The sequence below is a fragment of the Heptranchias perlo genome, chromosome 3 (genome assembly GCF_035084215.1).
Source record: "Heptranchias perlo isolate sHepPer1 chromosome 3, sHepPer1.hap1, whole genome shotgun sequence".
Lineage (NCBI taxonomy): Eukaryota > Metazoa > Chordata > Chondrichthyes > Hexanchiformes > Hexanchidae > Heptranchias > Heptranchias perlo.
In genome coordinates, this window is record NC_090327.1 from 89,603,454 (window position 1) to 89,624,273 (window position 20,820).

General features: G+C 44.4%; 1 long non-coding RNA gene across 1 annotated transcript in view; it reads right to left on the bottom strand.

Annotated features, from left to right (window-relative positions):
* The window catches only part of LOC137306851 (uncharacterized), a 43,104-nt gene extending 22,487 nt beyond the window's left edge, over positions 1 to 20,617 (bottom strand). Inside the window, exon 1 of the long non-coding RNA XR_010958946.1 lies at positions 20,495 to 20,617. This is a non-coding gene — a long non-coding RNA (uncharacterized lncRNA). The remainder of the gene's footprint in view (positions 1 to 20,494) is intronic.
* Positions 20,618 to 20,820: the final 203 nt, after the last annotated feature.

Below are 20,820 nucleotides of genomic sequence, written 5' to 3' on the forward strand. Positions count from 1 at the left end.
AAAGTTAATCACACTGCTAGCAAAGAATGGTTTCGATCCATTGACCTCTGGGTTATGGGCCCAGCACGCTTCCGCTGCGCCACTCTGCTCTGATGTTAAAGGTCCTTCTTTTTCCTCAGCTGAGTCTTCCCTCAGTAGTGGTTGACAGACCCTTTGATTGAATTCACCACATTTCCCATATGCAGCAAAAAATAACTGTCAGGAACATCTGTTATGCTTTTCATCTTTAAATGCTAACGCTAGTTCTGGTGCTGTTAGGAAGTTCAAAATATGAATGTTACTTATATTGCACTCATCATCAAATCGCTACTCTCCTCCTCACCCTGGTTTATGTCCCTTATTCCTGGCCTGAATCTGGAGCCAGCTCTTCATGTCTTCCACCCCGTTCAACCTCAAGGCAGACCGGCATATACTGCAGAGGGTGTGAGATGCTGCTGCCTCCCATTGACTTCCAGCTCAACTTCAGTACATTGGCTGCAGGTCTTTCCTTGTTTAATATTGGTATAGTTTGTCAGCTGGCTTCTCCCCACCAATATACGGTCAATAATTAAAAGTCTAAAGTTGTTTGTAAACATAAGGAAGTGTAGAATACCATAAAAATACAACAACATGTGTAACCTGCAAGGAGGAAATATCTGTGGAAATCCTGGATGTTGGAAACACAAACAGAATCAACAGTAGTGTCCTCAGAGCAATAGGTAACCCCAAAGAATGGATTGCAAATAATAATGAAATAGAGAAACCAACCAAAAATGATTGAAAATGTTTGTTAACAAATCATCTTAAATTACACTTGTGGCTGGCGGCAGGTGTACATGTCCTGCAAATAGCTTGGTCAACTTCCATCCCGCTAAGGAAATTACCAATCGGACTAGTTGATGAGTTCTTGGGAAGTACCATGACACCCTATCCAGAAGTCAGATAAATTTCAAGCTCCTGCCTCGTTGCCCCTTCCCCTACACATCCCTCTCTGCCCTTCATCTGCTTCTGTCCTCCTCCACCTCAGCTTCTTCTCTCCCTCTCCCCTCTACCTGCTCCCTCTCTATTCCTCCCCATCACTTTCATTTTCCCTCTTTCCTCTCCCTTACCATCCTCCTCTCCTCTTAACTTTTCCTCCCCTATCCAAACCCTCTATCTACCCTCTTTCCCCTCCCCATTCCACCTCCTCGCTGCCTCTCCCTTCCTCTCTTCCTCACTCAGTCTGCCCTCACTGTTCTCACCCTCTCCCTTTGTCTCACCACTCCCCTCCCTGTCTTGGTACAATTATCTCCCTTGGTTGACCTGAAAAGATTCAATGGTTTTGACTCTCCGTGTGTAATGCCATGGGAGATCAACTGTCAAAAACTGCAACCAATGAAAAGAAATCTCTCCCCCGTAGCACCACCATTGCATCACTCTCTACATCACTTGGTAGAATAATAAACATAGCCCCAACAAAATTGAGCAAAAAAAGAAAACAATCAAACCCCACCCACTAAGCAAAAATTGGGAACCAAGCCAACGAGTATATATCCGAGAACAATCCCCCAAAATATGACATCAGCCCAAATGCATCCCCACAGCATAGGACCACAAACACATAGCAGAAATTCGAGGATTGGATAACAAACCCTCTCCTCCCCACCACTGAGCAGAAATTATGGCATAGGATCATAAACTCTCATTCACCCCCAACCACCCCCCTCTCAGAAATTGCTGGCTAGAATTTAAACCAACATTCACCCCAAGAACCACCACCACTCCCCCCCCACCTTGATAGCTGAGACTACCTCCGATGGCCGACACCCCCCATCCTTACAATGTCTTCAACGCCCCACCCCCAACGATCTCAGACTTACCTGGCATCTGCTACCTGGCTGCTTTCCGTCCCAACAGCCTGTCAATCTGGCTGGCTGTCACGTAGGAAACCCAGAAGCAAAAATAATTGCCTTCAATTGAGTTGCGATCGCAGATTCCAACGCACTCACTTCACTTCCGGGTTTCCCAGGCGAAAATCTCCCCACCCACTCAGTTCAAGTAAAAATCATGACCCACTGGAGTCAAACCTTTTGAGGCTTTCTGAAGGCCCCAAACCATCAATAGAATATGGTAATTGATCCTGAAAGTATAACTATGTTGGCCCATTTGGACCTCAGAGAAGGAGCGACAATGGACAGAGCATCAAGTCATCACTCCGCCTTAGAACGGTGGATCGGGTTGGGCTGGGCAGGCGCTATTGAGGCACCTTTTGTAGGCGCTGGCAGCCCACCATGGATGTGCAATTCAGCCCGTTGCCAGGATTTGGAAAGGTATCTTCAGCCTGTGGCAAGGACAAGTGGGGGTAGGGGGAGGGGTTCTGCTCCACCATATTTACGCCAACGGAACGGAGCCCCAGCAATTTCTATTCCTAGGTCTCATCTCATCAGACTCCAACATAGTCTATTACTGTAATTTCTCATTGGATATGTTTGCCGTATAATATATCTCAATCTATATATGCACACGTTCCCAACCTGTCTTAAAATGCTGAGCGCCCCGTCATTTCATTACAAGTTTAGTTAAACACACTTGATCACCTCTGACCTTGTACAATCTGTCTCAAGAGTATTGTTACCTTAATTAGCACTTTGATTTTATTTACTTTGCCTTTCTTCTTTTCCGCTACACGGCTAATAATTCTATCCTGAAGTATTGCTCTAAAAAGAGTCCCTAAAGTCACTGCTGAATCCAATGATTTTGATTAATTGTGCGGTTTTGTTCTTTGTCAGTAATTTTCTATTAAAAAATCCGTCAGAGCGTATCACCTCTTCCTGATATTGTGAGACATGATTGGAGATGTATTGTTGACACAACTTGAACTTCATCTTTTCTGGAGAAACCTAGAGGCAGCTTACATAGGATTTTTTTTATGAGCAGATTAATGTGTAAATAAAAATACACAGTCGCCAGGGAGGGAATTTTAACCCCCAAGAATGGGTGGGCTGGGGTCAGGCCAGGGGAGAAAATTGTAGTCTTTTTGATCGCGACTGCAACCCGGTTCCAATGCGCCCACTTCTGGATATAACGTGGATGAGTTTGGGTGTGTGCGTGGAACCAGTTCGCCGAGGTCGCGTCCCCAATTAGTAAAGACGGGTGGGTCGTTAGTGGGGCAATTAACGCCATTAAGAGAGGTGAGGTAGATTTTTTTTTAATTGAATCTGACCCAACTTCGAATTTAATGTCTCCCGCACAGGTTTCCTGGGGATTCTGAATCTCGCCAGTTAAATGGAGGTGAGCTTCAGCTGCAGTTAATGTGGGTAATTAAACCACACATTACTCATCGCAGTAAAGTCATCACTGCTCTCAATTTCTTTGCATCTGGATCCTTCCAGTGTGCCACCGGTGGCATCTCCAGGGTGTGTCAGTCATCTGTGTCACATAATCGTCACATAAATAATCATCACATAGTCGTCATATAAGTGCATAAGGCAGGCGACGGATGGGTCGTTTGCCAGGGCATTCACTTACGTGAATGTCCCCCACGACAATAGCCAGAATGAGTGGGCAGTCGGTTTCACCTCTCTGGCTGGCTTCCCATAGGTGCAGGACATCTCCCTCAGAGATGCAACAGAGGGACCAATTTGAGCTTTCTTTCTGGATGTGGCAGACACTGAAGAGCAAGATCTGGCACTCAATATCCATGCAATCATTTGCACACAATCATGGCAATCCGAGGACCACCACATGAGCCAGGAGTTTTCATCAACTGAAAGGGGTTTCACACCATCAATGCACAGCTGGTGAGCAATCACAAAAAGAGATTTATGCAGGTGTGCGCCAGATTCCCACTCAGCTGTCATGATGCATTTATACTGCGCCAGTCCAACTGCTTGTTGGTGAGAAGTGATACCCCCTGCAAACATGACTCATGACACCTGTGAGGAACCCCACCAATGAGACACAAAAGCGCGACAAGTATTGCTGAAGATTTGTGCTCCAGAACTAGCCGTGCCTCTAGCCAAGCTGTTCCAGTACAGCTACAACACTGGCATCTATCCGATAATGTGGAACATTGCCCAGGTATGTCCTGACAACAAAAAGCAGGACAAATCAAATCCAGCCAATTACCACCCCATCAGTCTACTCTCAATCATCAGCAAAGAGATGGAAGGTGTCGTCAATAGTGCTATCAAGCAGCAATTACTCACCAATAACCTGCTCACCGATGCTCAGTTTGGGTTCCGCCAGGACCACTCGGCTCCAGACTTCATTACAGCCTTGGTCCGAACATGGAAAAAAGAGCTGAATTCCAGAGGAGAGGTGAGAGTGACTGCCCTTGACATCAAGGCAGCATTTGACCGAGTGTGGCACCAAGGAGCCCTAGTAAAATTGAAGTCAATGGGAATCAGGGGGATGACTCTCCAATGGCTGCAGTCATACGTAGCACAAAGGAAGATGGTAGTGGTTGTTGGAGGTCAATCATCTCAGCCCCAGGACATTGCTGCAGGAGTTCCTCAGGGCAGTGTCCTAGGCCCAACTAACTTCAGCTGCTTCATCAATGACCTTCCCTCCATCATAAGGTCAGAAATGGGGATGTTCGCTGATGATTGCACAGTGTTCAGTTCCATTCACAACCCCTCAGATAATGAAGCAGTCCGTGCCCGACAAGTGCCAGGCAATGACCATCTCCAACAAGAGACAGTCTAACCACCTCCTCTTGACATTCAAAGGCATTACCATCGCCGAATCCCCCACCATCAACATCCTGGGTGTCACCATTGACCAGAAACTTAACTGGACCAGCCACATAAATACTATGGCTACAAGAGCAGGTCAGAGGCCGAGTATTCTGCTGCAAGTGACTCACCTCCTGACTCCCCAAAGCCTTTCCACCATCTACAAGGCACAAGTCAGGAATGTGATGGAATACTCTCCACTTGCCTGGATGAGTGCAGCTCCAACAATACTCAAGAAGCTCGACACCATCCAGGACAAGGCAGCCCGCTTGATTGGTACCCCATCCAGCACCCGAAACATTCACTCCCTTCACCATTGGCGTACTGTGGCTGCAGTGTGTACCGTCTATAAATAACTGCAGCAACTCGCCAAGGCTTCTTCAACAGCACCTCCCAAACCCGCGACCTCTACCACCTAGAAGGACAAGAGCAGCAGGCATATGGGAACAACACCACCTGCACGTTCCCCTCCAAGTCACACACCAAGTCACACACCATCCCAACTTGGAAATTCATCGCTTTTCCTTCATTGTCGCTGGGTCAAAATCCTGGAACTCCCTTCCTATCAGCACTGTGGGAGAACCTTCACCACACGGACTGCAACAGTTCAAGAAGGCGGCTCACCACCACCTTCTCAAGGGCAATTAGGGATGGACAATATATGCTGGCCTTGCCAACGACGCTCACATCCCATGAACAAAAAAAAAAGTCGGGGGGTGGAGTGGCTGTACTAATTACAGACAACATAATGGCAATTGAAAAAACGGACATAAGTAACATTTAGAAACAGAATCCATATGAATTGAGACAGAAGATAAGAAGGGGTCAGTCATGTTAATAGGTATATTCGACAGATCACCTAATAATGGAAGGTTTGTGGAGAAAGAAATATGTTGGCAAATCTATGAAATGAGTAAAAAACATTGAATAAAATCATGGGAGATTTTAACTACCCCCAAATGAACTGGCAAGAAGAGGTAGGGAAAGGGGAAAGGGGAAAGGGGCATGGAATTTTTACAGTGTGCACAGGACTCCTTTCTTACCGAGTACTTGAGAAGTCCAACAAGAGAGGAATCACTGCTGAATCCAGTAATGGGAAATGAACCGGAGAAATAAGCGCAAGGAAACATCAAGGCAATAGCAATCATAACATAATAATGACTAAAATAACGATTGAGAAAGACATAGGTAAGACAAATACCAAAGTAATAGATTGGAAAGTTTAATTTTGAGTGGATGAGAATGGAACTAGGGAAGGTAAACTGGAAAAAAAAAATTGACAGACAAAGAAATAGAACAGCAGTGGGAAATATTTAAAATGATGATTAATAGAGTTCAGGAGAAATATATTCTTCTAAAAAACATGAATGAACTAATTAATAAAGAAACATCATGGATGTATAAAAAGGTAAGAGTAACATTGAAACTAAAGAAAAAGGCATATTCTAAGTATACTATATATAATAAAGGAATCAGAATCATAGAACATTTACAGCATAAAAGGAGGCCATTCGGCCCATCGTGTCTGCGCTAGCTGAAAATGAGCCACCCAGCCGAATCCCACTTTCCAGCACTTGGTCCGTAGCCTTGTAGGTTATGGCACTCAGGTGCATATCCAGGTACTTTTTAAATGAGATGAGGGTTTCTGCCTCTACCATCCTTTCAGGCAGTGAGTTCCAGACCCCCACCACCCTCTAGGTGAAAATTTTTTTCTTCAGCTCCCCTCTGATCCTTCTACCAATCACTTTAAATCTATGCCCCCTGGTTATTGACCTCTCTGCTGAGGGAAATAGGTCCTTCCTCTCCACGCTATCTAGGCTTCTCATAATTTTGTACTCCTTAATTAAATCACAAAAGTACCTCGGACCACGAAAGGATGACAAAAGGGAACATGAAGAGGTTAGGAAAGATGTCAAAAAACAATTAGGAAAGCAAAGAGGAACGACAAAATTAAATTATTAAGGAATATAAAATGAAATAGTAAGGTATTCTACACACATAAATAACAGAAGAAAAATCAGGATAGGGATAAGGCCACTAAGCCATGCATAAGATAACCTCAGCAAAATGATAAATTTTGACAGCAAAATGGTAAAAATACTGAATGGTTGCTTTGCCTCAATATTTACCAGGGAGACTCATAGGGCTCGATATTTGGAGGGAGGCGGGTTGGCAGCGGGAGGTCGACTGGGCGCGTGGGTTACGCGCCCAGTGAATTCGGGATGCTCCGCACGCGATCGCAGCCGAATTGAAGGCACTTACCTTAGCTTTCGGGTTTCGCGCTGGAAAGCTGCACAGCGGGTGGACTGCGCACCCGCATCATAGGCTGTCAGCTGGAGGAGCCCTATTTAAAGGAGCAGTCCTCCACTGACTGATGCTGCAGAAAGGAGACAAAATTACAGCATGGAGCCTGCCTTTGCCACCACAAAGGCCTGGCTCGAGGTGGCAGAGGAGGTCACCAACACCACCAACATATCACGCATCTGCATACAGTGCAGGAGGCGCTTCAATGTCCTAACCAGGTCAGCTGAAGTGAGTACACTTACTCATTCCCCTACACTCCGTCTGCCACATCAGCGTCCCCACCCCACATCTCCTCTGCACTGCCAACACTACTCTATCACATCACTCCTCACACCCACTCAAAGGTCATCCTCATCATACCTGCACTTACTCACCTCCCCAGTACTCATCCCACCACTACCACTCAACCCAATCCTCATACAATCTCATGGCTCCATCTCATACTCACCCTCTCATGCATCTCTTTCACGGCCAGCCTCTCACAACCTGCCACTACCTGTGCTGCAGCCACAGGGCATGCATCACATATGTGCAGTAGGCAGCGTAAGGCAAACGTGTCGTGAGCATGAAGGGGATGCACAAGGGTGTTTGAGGGTTTGTCATGGTTTTTACTTATATTTAATTTCTGATCAACTCACATCACATATTACATTGGCACCACTACTGTCACATCTTTGCGAATCCTGTCTGGTTTGTGCAATAATGCCCTTTCCTGAGGATCACAATGAAGACCCACACCTGATGCCACCCATTGTGTCACTGCAGAGTAGGTGTAGGTGTATTTGCAGGGTTCTTTTGTGCAGACGACTGAGAGACGTCGATGATGTCCCCGGTGGCACCCTGGAAGGATGCGGAGGAGAAGTTGTTGAAGGCAGTGGTGACTTTGACAGCGACAGGTAAGAAGATGGTGCTCGGGCCACAGGGTCTACAGACCGAGGCTCAGCTTCCTGGACCTCTCTGAGCCTCCGTGTGCACTGCTGCTCATAGAGGTCCAGGAAGCTGAGCATCGGTCTGTAGACCCTGTGGCGAGGGTAGTGCCTTCTGCGACGCATCTCTCTCTGCGGTTGCCCTCCCTCCTGACGTGCAGGTAGATGTGTCACAGCACTGTGTTGTGGGGCTCCATGTGTCAGAGGTGGATGGCGTGGCCGGCGAGGCTGGTGATGCTGTTCGCCCTCTGAGGAGGTCATGACTGCAGCTATGGCGGCCCCCATCCGGAAGATGTAAGTTTGAGGGGGTCAGCAAGGTAGGTAAATATGTCTGCACACCGGGGTTGATGTTCCAAGTTGGTGAATTTTATTGTTAGAAGGAGGGTGGTGGAGGCCAAACTTTGTCCAAAGTGGCAGAGTGGCCTCCTGCAATGAGTGAGGGTCTCCCCCCCAACACCTGTCAAATGGACCTTTGCAGCTGCCACAGGGTGGTGGCTGCAACACGTCCATTTGAACTGGGAGTGTTTCCCCCAGTAGAGGAAACACACTCAGTTGAGATGAAAATCCCACCCCTCCTAAAATATCCTACAAATCAGGTCTGCTAATAAACCTGAACTATGTAATTAATTGCCTTAAGTGGGATCCCGCACGCACGTGCATCTAAGCGCGTCACTGGGGAACCCGGAAGTGGGTGGGTTGGAGCCCCCCCACCATGAACCCGCCGGCTCAGACATCCAAAAATCGAGCCCATAAGGTGGGCATGACATTAGAAAATGAGATTAAAAAAGATATAAAGAAATTTAAGATAGAAAGGGGGGGAGATCATTTATTAACTAATCAAACTTAGAGAGGATAAGACACCTGGTCCGGATTGATTGCATCCGGCATATTAAAAGAAGTTAGGGAGGAGATTGCAGTGGCACTATTACATATATATATATAAAAATTAGAAAAGGGAGTAGTGCCATAGGACTGGCAGACAGCTAATGTTATTCGTATATTTTAAAAGGGAGATCGAACAAGTCCAGGGAGCTAAAGACCAATTAGCTTAATGTCAGTGGTAGGAAAGATAATGGAATCTTTACTCAAAGATCTAATAGAAAAACATCTAGGAAATGAAAATATAATTAAGAATAGTCAGCATGGATTTCAGAAGGGAAGAGTCATACTTGACCAACCTTATTGAATTCTTTGAAGAGGTAACAGAAAGGGTAGATAAGGGTAATGCAGTAGATGTAATATGTTTGGATTTTCTAAAGGCCTTCGATACGGCACCGCATTGTAGATTCATGACTAAGGTCATGTGGAGCATGTAGAGTCGGGGACAGTTAGCAGAATGGATAGCAAGCTGGCTACAAAACAGAAAACAGAGAGTAGGGGTTAAGTGTAGCTACTCAGACTGGCAAAAGCTGGGAAGTGGTGATCCACAGGGATCAGTGCTGAGACCACTGTTGTTCACAATTTACATTAATGATTTGGATTCGGGAATTGGAAGTACAATTTCAAAATTTGCGGACAACAAATTGGGGGGTGTAGTTAATACAAAAGAATGCGTCAAAATGCAAGAAGACATTTATAAATGTGCACAATGGGCATGTAATTGGCAAATAAATTGCAATATAGATAAGTGTGAGGTGATACATTTTGGTAGGAAGAATAAGGAGGCCACATATTGCTTGGATAATAAAAGTCTAAATGGGGTAGAGGAGCAAAGGGATCTTGTGCTACTGATACACAAATCACTAAAAGTAGCGACGCAGGTTAATGAGGCCATAAAAAAGGCAAATCAAGCACTGGGGTTCATTTCTAGAGGGATAGAATTGAAAAGCAGGGAAGTTATGTTAAACTTGTATAGAGCCTTGATTAGAACACACTTGGAGTACTGTGAACAGTTCTGGTCTCCATATTATAAAAAGGATATAGAGGCATTGAAGAAGGTGCGAAAAAGATTCACAAGGATGATACCAGAACGGAAAGGATATCCTTATCAGGAAAGACTGAACAGGATGGGGCTCTTTTCTCTAGAAAAGAGAAGGCTGAGGGGTGACCTGATAAAGGTCTTTAAGATAATAAAAGATTTAATAGGGTAGACGTAGAGAAAATGTTTCCACTTGTGGAGAGTCCAAAACTAGAGGTCATAAACATAAGATAGTCACCAATAATTCCAATAGGGAATCCAGGAGAAACTTTTTTTTACCCAAAGAGTGGTAAGAATGTGGAATGAGCTACCACAAGGAATTGTTGAGGGAAATAGCATAGATGCATTCAAGGGGATGCTAGATTAGCACATGTGGGAGAAAGGAATAGGAAGACATGCTGATAGGATTAGATGAAGTGGGGAGGGAGGAGTCTAGTGTTGAGCATAAACACCGGCATAAACCAGTTTGGCCGAAAGGCCTATTTCGGACTGTTGTAGACTCGATGTAAATTGATGTAACTAGAGCCATATGACCACCTGATGCATCACTGAGCAAGCCATCAGCATGTTGACGAGACGCTTCAGCTGCCTGGATAGGTCTGGAGGCGCCCTTCAGTACTCGCCAGTGAGGGTCTCCAGAATAATTGGGATGTGCTGGATCCTGCACAACATAACGAGGCAGAGAGGTTTAGAGATTGAGGAGGATGAAGGCACTCGTCAATCATCCTCTGATGGTGACAACATTGAAGAAGAGGTAGAAGAGGAGGAGGAGGAGGAGGAATATGAAGATGGGGCACCCATCGCCAGACCAGCCACGCACATTGCTGTCCAGATGCCAGGGATGCCCTCATCTCTCACAGGTTCTTTTAGTAACAGTGGCAAAAAAGAGTCATTGAGACACTCAGCCCAGCTGGCACAACCACAACCACCACCACTACCACCAACACCACCCCACCCCCCCCCCAACTTTGCACAAAACAGTTCTGCAACCATGCATACACCCATTGCATATCCGCCCAATGGGTACCATCATGTATTAGTATTCAACATGAAACAAATGAAAGGGCCACTTCACCCTCGGGACGCAATAATGGCCAAGACGTGTGGTCTAGTGGTGCTAATCAATAAATTTTAAGTGCCAATATTAAGACAAGGAAACTTCATTACATAACATTTTTTTAAACACCCTTGTGCATACTCTTGGTGAACTACGATTACTTGAATTTACGCTTCCGAGCGCTTCTATGTGGTGCATCCCCTGTGGCTTCAGCAGAGTTGCGGCGAGCTGCTCAGATCCCTGCCCTGACTGCTAAGATGCTATTAGCCTATGACCTCTGGGTTTTGGAGCCCGTGAGGGCCCCGCCAAAGCCTGCTCCACCTGCACCCGCGCAGGGGCAGACTTGGTCAGCCAGAGAGGAGGCAGCATTTTGGGTACTGGTTGAGGGGAGGGCAGCGGGTGAGATGTGGGAGCGCTTTGAATAGAACTCCCTCTTCCGTGTTCCCTTTCGTCATCATCCCTCACCTGGGCCAGTGCCACATCACTCCCACCACTCTGCTGGCCAGTAGGCTGGTGAGCATTGTAAGGCTATGGATAAGGTATGTGTCATTCTGTTGAAGGCAGCAGACATGCTGGCTTCTACATGGCCATGGTCTGCATAGACTCATTTGAGGTCCATGCTTGAAGCTGCATGGAGGCAGCCACTCTCCGTGGCAAACATTCTCACATTTACCTGTGACATCAATCCACTCATGTTGGAGTTGGACTCCTCCACCCTCTCCATTATTGTGGAGAGTGCGAGTGGCATATTTGCCAAAACCTTGCAAATTTGCAACTGTATCTCATTCATTCTCATTCTCAACGATGGCCCCCGGGGTTCAGCACCTTTGTCCAGCTGAACAGCGCTTGGAGAGGAGTGCACCCCACTAACAAGGACTCTCCACAACTGCCCCTGCCACCAGTGTCTGATCGTGTTCACTTGTGAGTTGTGAATCATCAGGTGACAACCCAACTAACTGGTTAACAGGACCCACCAAAGTGCTAGTATTTGTGCTGGTGCATGGCTGTATGCCCTGTGATAGTGCACCCTCAGAAGGAATGAGCTCCTCTGAGGAATCGTTGTCATGAATCTCTGATGATTGTTGTTGTACGCGTGAAGGCCCTGGAAGACAAAAGAAAACGATATGAATTACTCATATCAAAGTAACAATCTTGGCAATCACCATACTCAGTCTTCTCATAGTGCAGTCAGTCATTGATGAAACAAAGTCATCATGTGTGTGAGAAGCATGTTTAAATTCTGTCACCAGGCATCTGCGCGTTCCCAGTCTCTCCATATCCAATTGAGAGGAATGCAGATGTGTCATTAATCTCCATGGCCTCCTCCTCTGCATCTGTCAGCTGGAGTATTTGTGGTGGTCCATCTCCAGTTCTGCTCCTTTCCCTTGTGTTTTGCACTCTTTTATCCGACAAGGGACGAAAGAACAGACCTGTGTGCCTGAAGGTGATGTATTCACCCGATGGATGATATGAGTCAAATGTCATTCATCACCTGACTGCTCTTACTTCCAGAAAGGTTTAGGGAGAGAACTCCAGAGGTTAGGACCTAAGCAGCTGAAGGCACGGCCGCCAATGGTGGAGCGATGAAAATCGGGGATGTGCAGGAGGCCAGAATTGGAGGAGCGCAGAGATCTCGGAGGGTTGTAAGGCTGGAGGAGGTTACAGAGATAGGGAGGGGCGAGGCCATGGATGGATTTGAAAACAAGGATCAGAATTTTAAAATCAAGTCATTGCTGGACCATGGGTCAATATAGGTCAGCGAGCACAGGGGTGATGGATGAACGGGACTTGGATGCCACTCAAACAAATTAATCAGAACAACCTGCTATCTGATCATCACTGTGACTTTGGAACAAATAGTTGACTTATGATTGAATCTGGAGCTGGTACTTTAAGGACATGTCACAAAAAAGCTGTGATAATAGGATCATTCCTCCAACCCAGTCAGCACATAGAAATATAATTAACAGCTGCCAGAATATGGTTGTGTTATGAAATTACATTTTCCGAAAAGCCAGAATAAAAAATAAAAAAATAAATAAGACAATTATCTTGTAATAAATTACAAATATACACATGACTTATACCTCCCTGATGTGAATTGATAGCTGCATTTATTAATTTAATGACACCTCTTTTGATTGATGTCCTCCAGGTCTTTAATGCAGATGAGAAAGAGCATGGGATCAGCAAACTTCCCCGAGGGACCCCTGCACAATATTTCCGTCCTCCAAAGAAACTGTGTGTGTTTAGTTCCGTAGATCGCAGATATGCAAATTAGACCAGCTTCTATATGAGGCCAAGATGCTGTTACTTTGTTGAAAGCTTCAAAAGTTGGCACTAGTCCAAATTACTCTATCAAAAACTCTAGAAATGCCAAAGGCTAGCGTTTTAACTTCATGCTGGAAATTGAATTACTCTATGTCTGGATCGTGACGCTTTGAGAATCATAAGACACTAATTTGTAGCAGGTAGCAAATCGTTCTGATTAAGTTGTTGGTGTGGCATGCAAGTCTTTCAAGCCAGCAAAATCAGCTGATTTGCTATTTCTACAGAAAAATGCACTCCTGCCATTAACACAAACATCAATTCCACCCTGTCAAATATTGTGGGGCACATTTTACTGGCCACCCACTGTCCTGGCACTGGTCAGGACCGGTGCACCTGAAGACAGCTGCTCCTGCCCAGGAACATTGGCATTTCCTATCATTTAATATGGCCCAGGGGCACCTCTGGCATTGGCCAAACACTTGGCAAAGCCTAAAGCCTAAAAAACAGGAGTAAATGTAAGCATTGAGCCTTCAAGTTTGGAGCATTCCATCAGCAGCAAGGAGGCCCCAGTTGACTCAATTCTTCTGGGGATAAGGGACCATTTGTCAAAAAGCAAACAAAAACTCATCTGCTTGTCTTCAGTCTGCCCTGGAGACCTTACCAGCTCTTTGGACAGCAGAGGTCCCGGAACAGGCCATAGTGCCAGATTTTAATGGGGATCCCTGCCACAGAAATCTCGGGGATTACATGAAGTGGGGATGGAGACCCAGTGAAACAGGTCTTTGCCCCTTTTCCTGACCTTTACACCCAGTAAAATAAGTGTTTCCAAGGGGTCAAGGTCAGGAAAATTGGTTCCTACTTTTCAGAAGTAGCATTTACAAAGCATCTTTCATGACCTCAGAGCATCATAAAGCAGCTTACAGTCAGTGAAGTACTTTTGAAATGTAGTCACTGTTGTAATGTAGGAAATGCAGCAGCCACTTAGCACACAGCAAGGTCCCATAAACAGCAATGAGATTAATGATCAGACAATCTGCTTTTTAGTGATGTTAGTTGAGGGATAAATATTGACCAGGAGCCTGGGAGAACTCGCCTGCTCTTCTTCGAATAGTGCTATGGGATCTTTTATGTCCACCTGAAAGGTCATACAGGGCCTCAGGTTTTATGTCTCATCCGAAAGACATTGTAGCACTTCCTCAGTACTACAGTAAAGTGCTAGCCTAGATTAGGTGCTCCAGTCTCTGAAGTGGGGCTTAATCCACAACCTTCTGATTCAGAGACTGCTACCACTGAGCCAAGGCTGACATTGTAAGTTGTGATGTAAGAGACAGAGGAGCAGATTGTTCCTCACATTGAGCTTTCAGTACCTGAACTTCTACTATTGAGGCTAATTACTTTTGTGGGATTAAGCTTTTGAAAGAGACGTTTAACTTTCTTGTGCTAATTAGATTTGCTTGATTGGATTGCTGCAAATCAACGTAACTTTTGATAACTGGCCCTAGATTTCAGATGACAATTCTTCAAATACAGGGGTATGTTTTCCTCTATTACATTCACCTTATACCCACTTAATCTTTTTTACTGACATTAGCAAACAAGATAGTGCGTCCTGAAGGAAGAATTGTTTTGTTTGCTTTGTGTACTAACAATATAAATACATTAAAAAAAAACTGGCCTGGATTTACCTCCAAAATCGAATGGAAGCAGACAGTGAAGCCTACCACCACATTCCTGCCCAAATCATAATTTCCCTCTTCTTTACCCCCGCCGGGAGGAACATTGGCTGCCCCTTGTCCGCCCACCACATGTCAATTACAGTGGGAGGCAAGGTCAAACAAACCACCCTATTTCCTAGTCTTTTGTCACTAGTTCCTCTGCTCACAGAGTCCACCAGGAAAGAGGTAGAAATTACCTTGGAGAAGCGTGAAAAGGCCCCCGCTGATGCCCCTTTTGGAAGGACAGGGTCCTGTAGTGGGCACCACTCCCTCCAATTAGGCCTCAAACCCGTAACTTTTTAGGCTGATGTCTAAAAGCTGCAGGTCCCTCCTTGATCTTTGAGGCTTACTGCCAGAATTTTCCTTCATACCAGTAGCAGATTTCCTTTTATTGGGGGTGGGGGGGGATTCCAATTGTACTTCACACTGCATGATGACTAATGAACACCAATTCAGGGAAAATGGTTTGGAGTTACAGTGGGATGGGGGTGGCAGGCAAAAGTTCTACATCAACCCTAATCTAGCAAGAAGAGGAGAATCCAGACCAATACATCTACTATGCTGCTACACATAGTGACTAAAGCAATTCATTGCCCCACCTCAATGCTGATGTTCAACAGCTCTGCCTTCCACAATAGTGATCTGACATTTATCGCCACTCTTAAACAAGAGGCCAGTACTGGATTTGGGCTAATACAAGAAACAGATTTGATTCTTCTCCACCAATACTTGCAGACTATCTGACGTTGATGACAGAATATATTCATGTTTGGACTTGGAGATAAAGGGATGGGATTATTTTGTATGTTAAGTGTATTGTGAAATTGTGAACACACTTCTAAAAGATCTACTTATGATTTTGCTCCTCCGAGTGAACAAAGCTTCTTCCAAGTTTCTTTTATTTTTGACTCTATTTAATTACCTGACCTTTGCCATCCACCAAAACATTTAGACTTATGTGACACATTTATATTGATTTTTTTCATTGCTAAACTTTAATAGTTTATTCATTTTAATAAACATTTCTCCTGTATGAAGTAATATTGATATTTTCATTTTTAACAATTTATTGGAAAGGGGATTGTCTAGAAAGTGATGTTGAAGATATAGAATGATGATATATTCAATTAGTAATGACATTGTGCTTTGAATTACCATAAATTTTTGAAGGTTAAATTATTGAAAGAGCCATAACTATTTAGCAATCAATGAACTTTTTTCAGTTATCATGATTTTAAATCTATCATTTATCCTTTAGTTTCTTGTTGAGTTCACATTCTTCCATAATTTATACCATAACTTGAAGTTAATTTCTATTTTTCAGCACACAATGACAGAAGTTTATTAAGCCGTGAATCCAAGAAATCTGGCTGTCGTTAAAAAGAATGAAATATTAACTTTAAATCATGAGTGGACTCAAAGAAGTTTTTATGATTCAGTGCCAAATTTCCAGTGAAAAACGTAAGTTATAAAATAATTCAAATAAGCTTTGCTTAGAGTTTCTGAAATTATTTTTGTTTACCAATGATTTGAAATAATACAAAACTGAAATTATAGTAGATAGTAAGAAGTGATTATCAGCTCTTTTGGTCGCAATGGTACAAATACTGCTTGCAATGACAAACTTACATTTTCTGCACAAAACAGATTTTAATGAACGAATCCTCTCTTGCAATTTCAAAACTGACATCCAGAAAGAATAGAATCATAGAAGTTTACAACATGGAAACAGGCCCTTCGGCCCAACATGTCCATGTTGCCCAGTTTATACCACTAAGCTAGTCCCAATTGCCTGCACTTGGCCCATATCCCTCTATACCCATCTTACCCATGTAACTGTCCAAATGCTTTTTAAAAGACAAAATTGTACCCGCCTCTACTACTGCCTCTGGCAGCTCGTTCCAGACACTCACCACCCTTTGAGTGAAAAAATTGCCCCTCTGGACCCTTTTGTATCTCTCCCCTCTCATCTTAAATCCATGCCCCCTCGTTATAGACTCCCCTACCTTTGGGAAAAGATTTTGACTATCTACCTTATCTATGCCCCTCATTATTTTATAGACTTCTATAAGATCACCCCGATACCTCCTACTCTCCAGGGAAAAAAGTCTCAGTCTATCCAACCTCTCCCTATAAGTCAAACCATCAAGTCCCGGTAGCATCCTAGTAAATCTTTTCTGCACTCTTTCTAGTTTAATAATATCCTTTCTATAATAGAGTGACCAGAACTGTACACAGTATTCCAAGTGTGGCCTTACTAATGTCTTGTACAACTTCAACAAGACATCCCAACTCCTGTATTCAATGTTCTGACCAATGAAACCAAGCATGCTGAATGCCTTCTTCACCACCCTATCCACCTGTGACTCCACTTTCAAGGAGCTATGAACCTGTACTCCTAGATCTCTTTGTTCTATAACTCTCCCCAACGCCCTACCATTAACGGAGTAGGTCCTGGTGAAGTATAAGAGAGCCACTTACCTTTCAAAGCTGTAGGCCTGGACAGAAAACAGCTGATCTACTTTCCTGTGCTCAAAAGTCCTAGTTAGGATGAAGAGAATTCCCTTGAAAGCTGGATTGCTGCCAATTGCAGTTGAACGAAAGACAAGAGTGACTGCTATCTCATTGGAACATGGTATGTCTTTGAATTAAAATCTTCAGGGTCATTTCTGCTGAATTGCTAAGTCAGCACTGACTTCAACAGATCTACTATGAAATGGTGAGTTATAACTAAATGACAGAAAGTCTGTGAGTGGAAGAAAATTTAGACTTTAGAAAATTTAAACATATATATCAGTAGGTGAATAGTCATTGCAACTATGAGGTATCTTGTCAAGCTTCTGAGTACTGTGGTCTGCCTAAAGATTATCACCGTCCACTAAGTTCTGCTGCCATGTATTGAGAGGAAACAGTTTTGCAGTGCAGTAAATATTTAAACTTATATCAACTAGGGTGATTTCAACCCACCCACCTGGCAGAAGCCACTCAGATGGGCAGTTAAAATCGCTCAGGTTATTTACCCGCCCTAGAGCCGCCGGAAGCTGACCGTTCCTGGTTTTAACCTACTAAGCAGGCCGCAAGGACACCCATCCAAAATTGACAGGGTCCTCTTTTACACATGCATTTTGGGTCCCAATGGTGTCATTAGGACCGATTGCAAATTTAACTCAATGGCTTGAGTGCGAAGCTGCAATTGCTTTCCTGCCAGGTGAAGACAGCGGGGAAGGGGATTGGAGCCAGAAGAGAACCAACCTTTTTTTTTTACTTTCCTTGTGGGGCCAGGAGGAGCAGGGGTGTTTCTCTTGGCTTTACAAGGAAAGTTTAAGCCACCCCTGCCGCGACACCCGCCCCTTCGTGATCACAAGACCATCGCTAGAGGCCCCCGGCAGCCAATCCCACCACCTACCTGGTTCGACAGGCAGCCTCCAGGCCATGTGATTTTCTGCAGTTTTCTGCTGATTTGCTGCTTGGAATGGGTGGGAAGTCCACTGGTGGGATTGAAACGAAGCCCAGGAGTTAAAATAGCGCAGGTCTCATTTTTGGAGAAGTGGGTGAGTTTCTAACTCAAGTCACTACCCACCCACCAAAAATTCATCCGGAGTTAAAATCTGGACCAGCATATCTACTGGATATTTGGCAGTGATTTACAAGGCACCATTATTTTTGTTTCTTTCCTCATTTATTCCCTGCATTGCTTGAAAATACTATGGTAATTTACACTTTTGGCATGGACAGAGAACTCACGGTTACTGATCTACCCGATTTTCCTCTCCATTCACTTAATTGATGCACATTTTCCACCTCTACTGATAGTGAAAATCAGCCTCATTGACTCTTGTTGGCTAATGTTTCATGGGCACTGGTAGCCCTCTAATATCTTGACAAAGTGACCATATTTCTTGTAGGTGCCTGGGCATCAAGTCTTGGGTTTTTGACTTATGCATTCACCAGCCTGTGATTGTCTCCCATGCATTATAATGGGTAGGAAATCATGCCTGGCAAGTGCATAGCGAAACATCCCTCACTTGAGTGTCAGCAGGTTGTTCAGATGCGGGGGAGGATTACAGCTGACGTCCACACATGTTAACTTTCCAGCAGGAGTCATTAAACAAGGACTAGTAGTGGGAACCCTGGATTACTGAGGCAAAATGGATTTTTGCTTCTGTTAAATTTTGTTTTAAACTTCTTTTGTGCAATGCCAGAACCAGCGTGTAAGCAGTAAATACCTTAGATCAGACAAGGTATCTAACAGTAGAAAGCTTTTAACTTAGAATAGGTAAGATTTCTTGAAAAGGACTCCTCAAGGCATGAGATTGTTTTGGCTCATACAATTATGGTCTGAAATGTTAATTGGTTAATCAATCCTAGGGGCCATTGGCGTAGAAATTCGATGGTGCCGTGTCTATTTATCAGGCAGTAAATGGGTGTCTATGTCTCCAATATGGCGGGTATAAAGTGCCTCTCATTACAAACTGGTAGTGTGCCACTCACTATATTGGTATAGGCAAAAAATAGGTGTTGAGGGCCTATGCCTGACACATGTGTTAGGCCCTTTGCATATGCAGATAAGGGGCCCAACACCTCTTTGAGGACCCCTCCGCAATATTGGTTTGTCCTGAGGCAGCCAGAGCTGGCTGCATTCAGAAAAAACAGGGGCTGCTGCAGGCCACCACCAAATAGGTCAGTTTGTTCAAAATACTTACCTGAGGAGTGCTCCTCCCAATCCCACGTTGAAACTGCAGGCCACTGCTGGCCATTGCACGCCCCCCTCCAACTCAAAACTTGACCCCGACCCCCATTAATTGTGACTTCGACCACCCTGATCGCCGCTGTCACTGCGCCCCCCCCCCCCCCAATCTTTGCCACCATTGCTCTACCCCCGATTACTACCATGATCCCCCCACCCCCAAATCCCGGCCACTGCAAAGAATCACAGCTAGGCAGGGAGCTTACTTATCAAAAGTGGGAAAACGGGTACAAAAACCACCATAGAAAAGCTCTTAAGGCATATGAAACAGTAATGAACAAGAATGAGCAGTAAAATATATCAATAAATGAAAGGCAAAGGGAACCAATGAACTTGCTGAAAATATTTTTAAAAGCTTGTTTTGGTCACAACCCTGTTTTCTCGCTAAATTGACTTAATATTGGAGATCAATTCTGTAAAATAATGAAAACATAAAAAAAATATAAAATTCACAAAGAATTATCACACTTCCCAGTACTGTTGTTTGGTGTGTATTTGAAATCCCTTTAACAATGGCTCCTGTTTCACTGCTGTTAATTAGCTGCATTTGTGACAAGACCACTGCACTTCTGGCAATATTACAATGGCGGAGCGGGAGCAGCTCCGAGGAAATTTACTGGCAAAGTTCCCAGTTGGAGGCCTCTCCCTTTCTGAGAAGCCTGTGACTTGAATTGATGGGTCTTCCCAGAGATATCACTCTTTCAGCTGAACGAAGAGGCTGAACCAAGGAACAAAGAACTCGCAGAATGCTTCAGTGTGGCTCTGGCAGAAACCTCGGCACTGCACCTTTGGAATGGATTTAAGGCTCATATATCCAGTAAACACATTTTGGACTGGTGGAGGCAGGGGTTACATAACTTACCAGGATTGGTGTTCTGTTATCTTTGACAGCAAAATTGGCCAATCGCAGAGCATTCAAAGTCTCGCTGTTGGGCCCATCCCTGCCCCTTCAATGATGAAAAACACGCAGAGTGACATCTATGAAGGTAACTATGAAAAACATCAAAACAAGGTAAAACATGAACTTTTGAACTAACTTTCACAGGAAAATGATATAACTAATTATATTCAAGGGGTTGTTTATTCATGTAATCACAGCATCCTATAAGTAACTGTGGTGTATCGGGAACCAAATGTATTGTTTTTTATTTAACAATCTGCAGTGGTTTAAGGAACACACGATTTATT